Raw genomic sequence first — 13,149 nt, 5'->3', positions numbered from 1 at the left:
ACCCCTGACACATTTCTTCTCTATCAAACAGCAACATGATTAACCTTTTTTCTTCCCCCCCATTTAGGTCTTCATATTAGTATGAGTCTTGCTGTGCTGAAGCTCTCTTTTTAAAATATGAAAAAAAAATTGAAATCATATTTTATATTTGAACAAACCAACAGATTATTTGAGGCTATACTGTTTGATTTCAGTTTAGGAACAGAAGTGATCAAAGATTCATTATTATACCAAGTTTCCAGTGTGAGTTTTTGGTAGTATTTAAGACCATAAACCACCAGTCTTTTGAGGACCCAAGTCTTTTCAACAGTTGGTAGTCTGACTGTCATCATTCAGAAAATGCACAGACTTCAAAAAACAAGAGCCTTCACACTTTTGTGTCAAGCAGTAGCTTAAGTTTAGTACAGATACTCAATATGAAAATTTTTATCTTTAAAGTGTTCATTTAGCTTTTTCTAGTCTTTAAAAAGGTTCACATCTTCCACTAGTAAAGCCTCAGGGACAATACTGAGCCAAAGGCTTAGGTTATGTTGCTGGTTTCAAAGGCTTTTGTTGCTGTTGTTTGGTTTGTTTTTATCTTGGGCTCACCATTTAAGGTTATTTCCAGTCACAGTCACTTTAACACTGAGCTACAAAGAGGATCTTAGGGTAGACACAAAGCAAGACTCAATTGCCTGAAAACAGGCATCTACTGCCCTTCAGACAACCTGAGGCTCTTTTAGGGTGCAACCTGTAGAGGCTGACAAAACACTCGCAAAAGTTGCAAGCACTTTTGTAACTGCAGCAGGAGATAATATGTCTCAGAAAACCTACATTATGGCAGCTGAATTGCATTCACTGGGTTGGATTCACCTTCTCTTAGTTTTCTATATGGTGAATATATGTCCCTTCTGAGTTGGTTATTACAAGCAACTTTTCTAGCCTTCCTTAAGATGAGATTGATTGTATCCTGAAAGTATAATTTAAAAGAGGTTAGATTTCCCCACTATTTCTTGAGGACTGTTGAGGTTTACATCCGGCGGGTAACTCAGCACCACACAACTGTTAACACATGCCTCCCTTTCCCCACCTTTGGGCTGGATGAGGAGGAGAATCGAAGGAATGTAAACCCTATGGGTTGAGATAAGAACAATTTAATAACTAATAAAATAAAATATAGTTATAATAAAAAGAATACCAATAATAATAATAGGAAACAAGTGAAGAAATGACAGCTCAAGAAACACAAGCGATGTTCAATACAGTTGCACAACCCATCAACCATTATCCAGCCTGACCCCAGGAGTGATCTGGCCCTTATGGGTAACTCCCCCTAGTTTCCATACCAAGCATCATGTGCTGTTGTATGGAGTACCCCTGTGGCTAGTTTGGGTCAGGTGTCCTGTTTCTGCTCCTTCCCAGCTTTTTGTGCCCCTCCTCACTGGCCAAACAGGAGAGACTGAAAAGTCCTTGATTGGGGTAAGTGCTACTTAGCAACAGCGAAAACATCGGTGTGTTATCAGCATTGCTCTCAAACTAAAGCCAAAATACAGCACTGCACCAGCTACTAGGAAGATAAATAACTGTTACAGCTGAAAACAAGACAAACACACAAATCCAGCATTCCTAAATACTCTTGCATAGTCCTCAATGATTTCCTGCAGGTGAACCTCACCAACTTTTTTACTACAGAAATATTAAGCTCTTATTTCAGCAGCCTTTCTGAAGATGATACACAAAACAAATGCACATGAAGAGGTATTAGCCAGGTTCAGATACACCAACCTGCATCCACTTTAGGCAGATAGAAAGAGTAAATTTTGTTTTGGTTTGCTAGACATTTCAGACAGCTAAAACTTTGATACTTGACAATGACTGGTCAAATAACTAACAAAAAACAAATTACAGAAGTTGCCACCTTCTGATACAGATAAATAGAATTTTCTCCCTGCACTAGAAATTAATTTTCCTTAAACTATTATATACCTATCAATAAAAATAATTTCTTGGTCTTCTGGAGGTATGTTGAAAAGATCTCTAAAGATAAAACCCATTAAAAATTATTCACCTCATACAGAATACACTTACATGTATGAAATTCATTCTACAGTAAGACAGTTGAAGTTAGTATAATAGTTCCCACCATATTAAAAAAGAAAGGTGTATGGAGACACTGATTAAAAATTGGTAGACTGAAAGACTTCTGGTACATGCCCCTTTTCTTCATTCTCATCATAAAACTGGGATAAAATGAATTAAAGGTTGTCCTTAAAGCATCTCTCTTGCTGGTTTTCCTCTGTAAGTATGCATCTGAATGTGAGTCTGTGAGATATGTATGCATGAGGTAGGACCTTCATATTGTTACCACAGCAAGAGCTTTTTGACACAGTATACTTGTATATTCATAATTAGTTCCATATTTACACTTCAGTGTGTTTATTTCTTATTTTTTTACCAGTTACCCTTTATTTCCTGTTTAAAAAAGATATAAATATTTATCCTGATATTACAGAATACTGGTTTGGTTGTTATTGTGGTTTAATTTACTGTTAACTGCATTTTGAAAGAAACAGCTCTCATAAAAGATGAGGCCTCTTCCTTATAGCTGTTTGCCCCCAATAATAATAAAATAAAGATTCCATGCAATGTTCTTTCCATGAATACTATGTGTAAAACGTGCTTACACATTTTAGCTTTTGGTACCCAGTAAGTAGATGGAATTTCTTTAGAACTGACACACACAGGTAGAAGCACATCACTCTACAGCAAAAAAAAAAAAAAAAAAGAAAGGAAGAAGCAGAATTAAGTTGCCATACATATAAAGATACCATGGAAATTAGATTTAAATAACTGTCTTAAATTATTAGCCTATCATTGTTAGTGACCACTTTCAGGAAAAACAGGTTTTCTAGCCTTTCATATTGATTTATGTAAACCACTTGCCTCAGTGTCTTTATAATTCAGTTAAAATCTGTAATGATTCAGACCTGTGGAAAGGCCTGTTCAGAATGCACAGTGACAGCTCAGTTGAGATGCTGCTTATGCCATGGAAACAATGAAGTGTGATACCTTGTCTTTTACAACTGGCAATAGGTTTACTGGGAAAGAAACTAGCAGCAATTAATTCTGTTTTTCAGAAAGGTGGCAATACAAGTAGAAGTATTAAGTATTTAATCTGGGGAAGTGCAAACTATTTGTATGCCTTTTTCACAGGTGTATTGAACAGTTTTCTGAATTTATTTGACCCCTTGAATATTCATTTAATTTTAGCTTTTCCTACATTGAAGTCTATACATTGCCCCCACTGAAAAGCTTCTTTAACATGCAAGATACTTCTTTAAAAAACATTTTCCTTGGCTGAAGCCTAATCTCCAAAATGCATCTTTCATTTTCCCTGTGTTGAGGTATTTACCCAAGAAGAAAAGAAACTAGAAGCACTGTAGAAAGTGAAGGAACTGTTTCAAAATCTTCTGTGACTTTGGTTTTTTTTTTCATATAAATGAAACAATTTTAATTAGTAGATTTTTTTTTTAAATGTGGCTTCATACTGTCGTAGTTCAAACCCAACCAAACAGCTCATTCACTCACTCCCCCTCCCCCTTCTTTCCCTCCCCCTACTCCCGGAGCGACAGAGAGGAGAATGGAAAAGAATGCAACTCCCACAGGTTGAGATAAGAACAGTTTAGTAACTAAGGTATAACACAAATCACTACTGCTACTACCAATAATAATAATGATAAAGGAAATAACAAGGGAACAGAATACAACACCTCAGCACCAGCCAACCGATAACTTGCCCCCCCAGCCTGACCAAGCACCAACCGATACCTCCTCCAACCCCCGTAGTCTCCGCCCTTCTGGGTAACTCTCAGTTACATCCTGGGCATGACGTGCTGTGGTATGGAATACTTCTTTGGTCAGTTCGGGTCAGGTGTCCTGGCTCTGCTTCCTTCTGCCTTCCCTCCTCCCTGGCAGAGTATGAGGCTCAGAAAGTCCTTGGCCAAACCAAAACATCACTGTTATCAGCTCTGTTTCCACGCCAAAAGTCAAAACACTGCACTGCACCAGCTACCAAGAAGGATGACTGCTACTGCTGAACCCAGGACACATACTAACGTGAAATTACGTATACCTTTTTCCCATGCTAGTTTGCTAATAATATCTATAGACCAACAATTTATGCATCCACTTTCCAGAAAGATTTTAATCTCTGACTCAAATTTCCCCAAGCCTATTTATTTATTTTTCAATTTAGTGTTGTTTTGTGTAAAACAATGTAGAGCTATGAAAGTTCAGATATCTGATTAATAAGGGGCAACTAAGGATTGGCTGTAACTGGTATTCTGAATTTTTACACCTTAGACTAATAGGCTATTTTCAAAACTTACAAAGGTTTAAAGTCAAAGTCTTTCTTTCCTCAGCTTCATAATAGAACTTTTCATTAGACATGGGGCAATATATGTATATTTCTGCTCTACTCAGTCTGCCTGCAGGTTTGTGTTTTTGAGCTAGCAGGCTAATGAAGTGCAATAATTTAAGACCGTATGTGGAATGCAGTATTGCTCATGCTAGAGAACAGATATGCAGACAGTGTACTGCAAATACAATTCACAAATGTATAACCAAACTGCTGATCCAAAACAAACAAGAAATATGGATATATCAGCTGGTCACTCAAGCAAGCAGTTTCTGGATCCTTCAGAAAAAACATAGCTGCATAATTTTAAATTTATGGGTCTTCAAAGGCAACAAAAGATTTAAATAAATGCATTCTAAACATATTTGAACTGACTTCTCCATTTTGAATGGTTCAGCTCGAAGATCTTATGCTCCAGGCTAGAAATTGCTCGTTGATTGTGCCTTGTATAGCTTTAGTGAATGACAGGCAACTGTAATCAGCAAGGACTCCAGTCAGCAGGAGTTTCACACATGCTATCCTTTATGTATCCTTTATCCCTTATTGTAGGTAATCACTGCTGCTAGAATTAGAGAGTCCTTCAAATAAAATGTTACAGGCTTGCTCAGCTATTCAATTGCATACACAAAAAAATCCAAGGAGTGATTTAGATTCAAGGGATGGTTTATTCTCTACTTATTTTTGCAAAATACAGATTTGACATCAGATTTGCTAATTTCAGCAAATTATGATACATCTTTTATTTTAAAGAGTTGGTTTGTTTTTAAATTATATGACTTTTACATTTCCACTTTTATTTTAACGTTGTTTTTTTTTGATAGTATAGGAACACTGTATTCCATTCCAGAAACTGTTTGCTCACAGCATCAAGCTATAGACACAGCTTGTTATCAGGAGTTGTTCCAAATACAAGTTAGAGTAGAATTAATTAATGCCCACCATGTGTGTACTACTAAAAATTTGATTTGACAACACACTTCACAAATATGCATTTGAAAATTTAATTTCTCTGGACATAATCAGTCTTGCCAGCAGAGGGGCCATTAACAAAGGGCAGTAAAAGGCAAACATAATACCTGCCCTGAGAATAGCTGTCAGGTTCAACTATTAATTACTTGATGGTGAGGGTAAAAGCACATTAATTACATTAACACAGCACTTGAACTGGAACGTTTGGCAACTACTACTGAAAGCAGGAATAACATGCAATCAATAAAACATTCTATTAAACAGAAGTTTTAACTGGAGTCAAAGTAAGGCAAAGCATTACTATCAAAAATATTTAAGTCATTAAAAAAAAATAAAGAAAATATGCTATAACTTAGGTGTTAGATTTCACAAGTCTACAGTGCTATATGCCAGAGTTGAAGCATCACATCAAAGTCCACAGGTGTTTTGGCTGTAAGAAGAATCTACCTGAAGCAGCATGCAAAAATAAATTCTTAAGAAGAAAGCAGAAAGTAAGGATGTTAAAAATTAATCCCAGGAAGACTTGATGAAGAGCATCAAAATAGCAAACAGCAGATCTGGGAAAGTCAGTATCATCTGCAAAATCCATGATTCTGCAAACATAGTGTGGTATTTTCAGCAACTCTCTAAGCACACTCTTTTCACCTAAGTGGATGGGATTTGCCTGTCAAACACGGATGAGGAAACTAATTGGAGGGCTGGTTTGCTTGTCTAAAAAACCCTCTCATAATAGCCAATAGAATGGTGTCAAAAGGCCAAATACCTAAGCTCAGAATCACAAACAGAAGAGATTTCCTCCACACACATTCACACAGCTTCATTCTTTTAAGCCTCATTCAGCTCCTGTATTTCCAAATTATAGCCCTTATTTCTCATGTCATTGAAATTTAGATTCTTGCAGCCTTTTATTAAATCCATCTGAATGTTTACCTCTAAAAGACAGTTAAATATTTGCCACCTCCATCTCTGCTAGCTACTTGCTCCTGTTTGTGTGTGTTCAGATCCCTCACTGCATTAAATTTCAGCCCCTCTGACCCCAACCTCCCACCCCAAAACCTCCACTCCATTTCAACTGCATCCCAAGAATTCTCACCCACTAATCTATATTCACAGAATCCCGCAATGCATTTTCTAAAGCCAGAGATGATAGCTGCAAGCTGTCCCACAACTGCAGAACTAATGCACATCAGAGGATGGCTGGGAATAACCATGTCTGCAGGTCATGAACATTTCTGGTAACCTGCCCATCTTGTACCAAGGTGAGAACAGTGCAGCAAGACTGTCCATAGCCATTACATCATGCTGGCTGTTCAACAATATCATTCACAATATCATGCAATTTAGGAATAATTTATCATAAACAGAAAAGAAAACTAATATTAAGCTGGCAAGCAAGGTTTCTCAGGTTTTGGGAGGCCAACCCAGGCAAAGACAGCCACTGATAAGATAAAGGCAGAAAAACTAAAATAGACAATGCAAAAGAGACTAAGTAGACAGCTTTACAACTCCTACTGACCAGAACAACCTGAGACAATAGCATCTGTACAAGCATAGATACACCTATGCATTCTAAGTGACTTTCTGTGAAACCTCTTTCATATATTTACTTCATTATTCTAAGCTCCTGAGACATGCATCAAGCACCGAAGAATGAGTTACTACTGGGAAGAATAAGATACTGTGACAGCAGACTGCAGCCCAAAAAGCAGAGATTTACTCCCTCTGACAGATTTTCACATATTTTCCAGAAAAGGAGACAATTACTTGTTTCAGAAAATAGTAAACTAGCTTTTGGAAACACTACAAGTTCATATCTCTTGTTATAAAAATAAATAAAAAACAGCACTGATATTTGTTTTTTACAAAGACAGCAGTTGATAGCATGGTAGAAATGACTGTGGTAAAAGTAGTTTGAATGATATATTGCCAAAGTAGAGGGTAGATAAATGCCAAAAGAGGTTATATGAGAAGGCACATCCTATGAATTTAAGTTTTATTATGTAGAGAATCACTGATGTTTAGTCCTCTAGTTGCTTAAATAAGTGATTAAGATGTTATATTTTCCTCAGTTGTGTTAAAAAAAATGATGAATAGCTTGCATATTCCACATCTTTCCAGTCTTCAACTATTCCAATGTTATTCTCATTAAGTTTTATTCTAGATTTACAGTATCTATAAGACATGAATGTTCAAGCAGATATTAAGTCCCACCAAAGTGCTAAAGTATTTCTTCTATATACAGATATTACTATATTTGTTTTACGAATCTTCCTTAGATCAAGTGAAAATTTACCAAGAGAAAAAAAAAAATTAGTTTCTTCTAAACACTATCAGTTCATCACAAAGTGCAGCATATCTTCCTCCTCTAGGAAGATAAATTGGTTAATGACTTTTAAACAACAACTGTGTGCCATTAAAAAAGTGTATTCCAGTTTCATAACCCAACAAGAGACTGCTTCAATAGTTCATTACTTACTGCATATTCTGGACATTTTTTATACAATGGGCATTGTTTACAATTTTTTTTTTTTACATTCACTTATATAGCATTTAGGAATGAGAATGTGGTTTGGTGAGGGAAAATTTACAGTACAAAGCAAGCTGTTTATGCAAGATGATTCTGATGATCTTTTACTGCGTTTACCCATTGCCACTTTATTAATAATGTATCTTTAGAATTATTCTTATTGATTAGTAGTAGCAATGATATTAAAAGCATCCTAAAGCAGGTGTATGATGAGGCTTTTTAATAAATTGTAAGCATATTTCTCTGACTATAACAGTGTTCAGTATATAATATTATTTAATTCCTCATAACAGCTGTTTGACATTCTAGACTCAGACAGCAAAGAGTGATAGAATAGTTTGGGTTGGAAGAGGACTTTAAAGGTCATCTAGCCCAACCCATCTGCAATAAATAGAGAAGTCTTCAACTTGATCAGGTTGCTCCGAGCCCCATCCAACCTTGAATGTTTCCAGGGATGGGGCATCTACCACCTCTCTGGGCAACCTATTCCAGTGTTTCACCACCCTGAGGATGTTTCAGCTACAGCAGTTAGAAGCTAGGTGTAAACAACTGCCATATAAATATTGTCATTGCTAGACCCCCACAATCAAAGAACAAGAGAACTAATTATTTAATATGTGATTTATGGGGGGTTTCGCCCCTCTTTTTATTCACTTGGGAAAACTGGAGTGCCACTGAGTCAATGCAATACAAATGTAAGTTATGAACTACAGAGGTGAAACTCCACCCAGACAGGAGATTTTTTTTTTTTTTGGTTAAAGTTTACACAGGCATTAAATATAGTACTTTTCAAGTGCTGCAGGAAAATACACAGCCTCATACTAATCACAAGTTCTACTATAGTTCAACACTGTTAAAAAGAAGGCAGGAGCTCCTAAATCAAGAGTTTGTCTACCAAGATCCACAGCTCTTATGACATCCCAGATTTCAGATTGGTTTCCTTTTTAGTGTGTTATATTTGCCAAGCACTGCTCTTCCTCAGAGGGCTGAAAGCATCTGTGATGGTGCAGAGTGTCCTAATGCCTTCTGTCTCCACATGTGGAACAGAACATCACACCATAGGCCGTATTTCTGAAGAGTTAAAAGGTGTTCCTAAATCAAAATGCTCCTTATAAATAAATATAAAAATAACTTGATAAATATGAATGGTTGTTACCTGGATCTTAATATTTAAATGAATAACATGGCTAATATTTCAAACATGAAAGGCAAGCTCACTATTCTTTAAAAAAAATAATGGTACAGCAAGTCTCACCACTAATGCTTTTGTTACAGCTGGGATGATCCTAAAATACAAAGGAACAGTGTCATTCAGTTGTATGTTACAGGTTCTAGGAAAGAAAAACATTATATATATATATATATCTGAGGACATTAACTCCCCACAAAATTCTAACTGCTAGGGTATATAAGCTGACAGACAATAATGACAAAAACATTACTCATCTAGGGATTCAGATAATCAAACGAAAAAGTTATCCTGTGTCAGATTAAATATCTGTCTAGCCCAACATATTGTCCCCACGAATGGCCGACCATGATCATCTAGGAATAAAGTATGCAAGGAGATTCACATAAGGATATTTTTATCATTTTTACAGGGTTTAGTAAGTCCTTGGCATGAACCAGAATTTCAGTTTACTGAACAAGAGTTATCTTTGGGAAAATCCATGGAACAAAGACCTGTTAAGATGCAGTCATTGAATACACATGAAGTTCTAGTAGCTACAAGGTTTTGCAGCAGAAATTTCCACTGAACCTGCTGCCTGCTAGAACTAAAAACATCAGTGTGTTATCGGCATTGTTCTCAGGCTAAAGTTGAAAACACAGCACTGCAGCAGCTACTAAGGAGAAAAATGACTGCTACAGATGAACCCAGGACAGACATCAAACGATTCCATGGTTCTTGTATTAGAAGAAAGGGTGAACAGACATTCTATATTCACTTTTATATTCACCTTCTCCATACTACTCATTATTTTACAGTCCTCTGTTATAAGCTCATTCAACAGTCCTACTGAATTATTTCTTATGTGGATTCCATTGAGTATCTTTGATCATTTTTTTTCTGAACCTTTTCAGAATTAATATACTTCAACTAGGTATTAAAACTATCAAAGCTGTATCTTTCAACTACAGAACTATAAAGACAGTTCAATCAGTCTTTTTGTGAAATATATTCAAAAGAAAAAAATAGGGTCACACATTGAGCTTGTGCAAAGGCAAAAAGATCAACACACAGCTACCCATGGAGTTATGTCTACCTGTTTCTTACTCTGCCTGTATATGTTCCAAACATCACCTTAAAAGTGCATTTACAGTACCAACAACTTTCTTTGTCAATTTAACTCCTTCCAACTTTTCATTTCTCCTGTAATGAATAGAAATATTTTTCTACCATGCCTGCTAGCAGTCTCAGTGCATCAAAAGGCCGTACCTGGCTCCTTATAATACAGAATCAGAGAATTGTTTATGTTGGAAAAGACCTTTAAGATCATCAAGTCCAACCACCAAGCTAGCATTGCCAAATCCACATCTAAACCATGTCCCTAAGTGCCATTTACACGTCTTTTAAATACTTCCAGGAATTTCAACTCAACCACTGCCCTAAGTAGTCTGTTCCAATGCTTGACAACCCTTTTGGTGAAGAAATTTTTCCTAATATCCAGTCTAAACCTCCCCATGCAACTTGAGGCCATTTTCTCTTATCCTGCCACTTTTTACCTGGGAAAATAAACAGGTACCCACCTCACTACAACCTCCTTTCACATAGTTGTAGAGCTCAATAACGTCTCCCCCTCAGCCTCCTTTTCTCCAGGTTAAACAACCCCAGTTCCTTCAGCTGCTCCTCGTAAGACTTGCATTATAGACCCTTCACCAGTTTTGCTGCCCTTCTTTGGACATACTCCAGCAACAAAAATAGATTTGCTAGCTGTACAAGATACATAAAAATTCCACGTGTTTGTATATTGAAGAATAACCAGGTTCGCTGGTTACCTCCCACTCTGAGGTCACAGAATCACAGATACCACAGATACCAGTTTTAGGGCCTGCTGCACACTGTCATCTTCTATTAGTTAATTCCCCTGACTGACTGCTAAACTCAAAACCCAACTCCCATTATCAGATTTTTTTTTTCTCCCTTCAGTCACAGCAGATGATTCCTTTCCCAGGAATAAAACAAGCCTGTTTCATCGCTTACAACATACAGAATTGTCCTGGGTTCAGCAGTAGCAGTCAATTTTTCTCCTTCTTGGTAGTGCTGGGTAGTTCCCAGCCTGGGAACAGTGCTGATAATACCAATGTTTTCGGTTGTTGCTAAGTGATGCTTACCCTGACCAAGGACTTTGTGAGGGTCATGCTCTGCCAGGGAGGAGGGGAAGCCGAGAGGAAGCAGAGACAGGACACCTGACCCAAGCTAGCCAAAGAGGTATTCCATACCACAGCATGCCATGCCCGGGGTGGGGGGTAACTGGGAGTTACCCGGAAGGACATAGGCTTCTGGGTCAGACTCGTTTTTCGGCTGTTGGTATTGTATTCTCTTCCCTTATTTTCCCTTATCATTGCTGTCGTTGGTGGTAGTGGTGGTGATTTGTGTTGTACATTGGTTGCTGGACTGTTCTTGTCTCAACCAGTGGGAGTTGCACTCTTTCGATCCTCCTCCCCATCCCTCCAGGAACAGGGAAGGGGAGAGCCCCAGGGGGGGTGGGCCTCAATTGCTTCCAGGCTGGCACCACTCACTGGGAGTGAGTGAACAAGCTGTCTGGCTAGGGTTTAAACCATGACAAGAATCCTCTTTCCAAGAAAAAGAGAAAAATATGTGGTACAAGACATCTCACAGGACCTTTGTACAGTTATGATCATCAGCCATAATATATTGTTTTATTAGCAATTAAACATTTCCATCTTTAGTATTTTTCTCTACTTAAATTCCTTTTAGAATCCCCAGCACTAAAGACTTCAGGCACTGCACTTTTGAACAGTTTTTGTCATGTTTCCCCGTCACTTGGTGTCCTGGGTTCAGCAGTGGCAGTCATTTTTCTCCTTAATAGCTGGTGCAGCTCTGTGGTTTTGACTTTCGGCCTGGGAACAGAACTGATAACACTGATGTTTTTGGTTACTGCTCAGATGTTTAGTTTGACCAAGGACTTTCTGAGCCTCATGCTCTGCCAGGGAGAAGGGGAAGCCGGGATGAAGCAGAGACAGGACACCTGACCCAAACTGACCAAAGAGGTATTCCATACCATAGCACATCATTCCAGGGATGTAAATGAGAGCTACCCGGAAGGGCTAGTGGACTGTGGGGTTGGACTATGTAATGGTGCTCAGTCGGAAGCAGGGTGAGGGGCGAGTTATTGGTGGTGAGGTGTTGTATTCTCTTCCCTTGTTATTTCCTTTATCATTATTATTATTGGTGGTAGCAGTAGTGATTTGTGTTATACCTTAGTTACTAAACTGTTCTTATCTCAACCCGTGGGAGTTGCATTCTTTTCGATTCTCCTCTCCGTCCCACCGGGAGTAGGGGGAGGGAAACAAGGGGGGGGGAGTGAGTGAACAAGCTGCATGGCTGGGTTTAAACCACGACACTTGGGCAGGGGGAGAGAGAGGTAAGGGAGGGGAGAGAGAGGTAAGGGAGGGAAGTGTTTATACATGCAAGCAGAAATCATGGCTCAAGAAATGAAATTGCTACTTATTAAAACCTCTGTAGAAACAATCCTTTTGCTATGTCAGCCATGCATGTAGATTTGCTTTTTTTGATATGGAAATATTTATATAGGTCATTTTCCTGTGCAGTTTATCCAGTGGCCTCAGACTCAGCAGGGTGCATTGAGAAAGACATTAAATTACAAGACTTGTAGCATTATTCTTTATATAAGTGTTGAAGACTGACTCTCAGGCTCCTGTTCTACATCTTTAATTAGAAACAGTCTCTGCTTTTTGCAGTTCTGATATTAGTGAACTTGAGCAGTTCACTAACTCCTAATAAAAAATACAGCAGCGAAGAAAATACACAAAACTAATTGCAAGAAAAAAATGTCCCAAAAGCTTTATTTTTAATTATATTTGCATTATTCTCCTCTTTCAGGGGACCATATATCCTAAACAGCCTAGAACAGTGCACAATCTCCTCAGTATATGTTGAGATAGATCCACAATGTCTGCTACAAATTTGTTTCATTGACCTTTGAGTAGGAAAGGATGGACATCCGCATGAAGTTAAGATGTAGATGTTTAAATGTGTCTTAAAATTAGAAAA

At 37.8% G+C, this 13,149-nt stretch overlaps 2 protein-coding genes across 6 annotated transcripts in view; one reads left to right on the top strand and one right to left on the bottom strand.

The window, feature by feature from the left end:
- LOC134158493 (uncharacterized) overlaps positions 1-13,149 on the top strand; it is a 494,286-nt gene that overhangs the window by 315,481 nt on the left and 165,656 nt on the right. The window lies entirely within an intron of this gene.
- Positions 1-13,149, bottom strand: part of GRIK2 (glutamate ionotropic receptor kainate type subunit 2) — a 405,127-nt gene that overhangs the window by 280,932 nt on the left and 111,046 nt on the right. The window lies entirely within an intron of this gene.

The sequence above is a fragment of the Pezoporus occidentalis genome, unplaced genomic scaffold, assembly GCF_034315485.1.
Source record: "Pezoporus occidentalis ecotype Australia unplaced genomic scaffold, CSIRO_AGI_Poc_V1 ctg13, whole genome shotgun sequence".
Lineage (NCBI taxonomy): Eukaryota > Metazoa > Chordata > Aves > Psittaciformes > Psittacidae > Pezoporus > Pezoporus occidentalis.
This window is presented reverse-complemented; position numbering and strand designations above follow the sequence as displayed.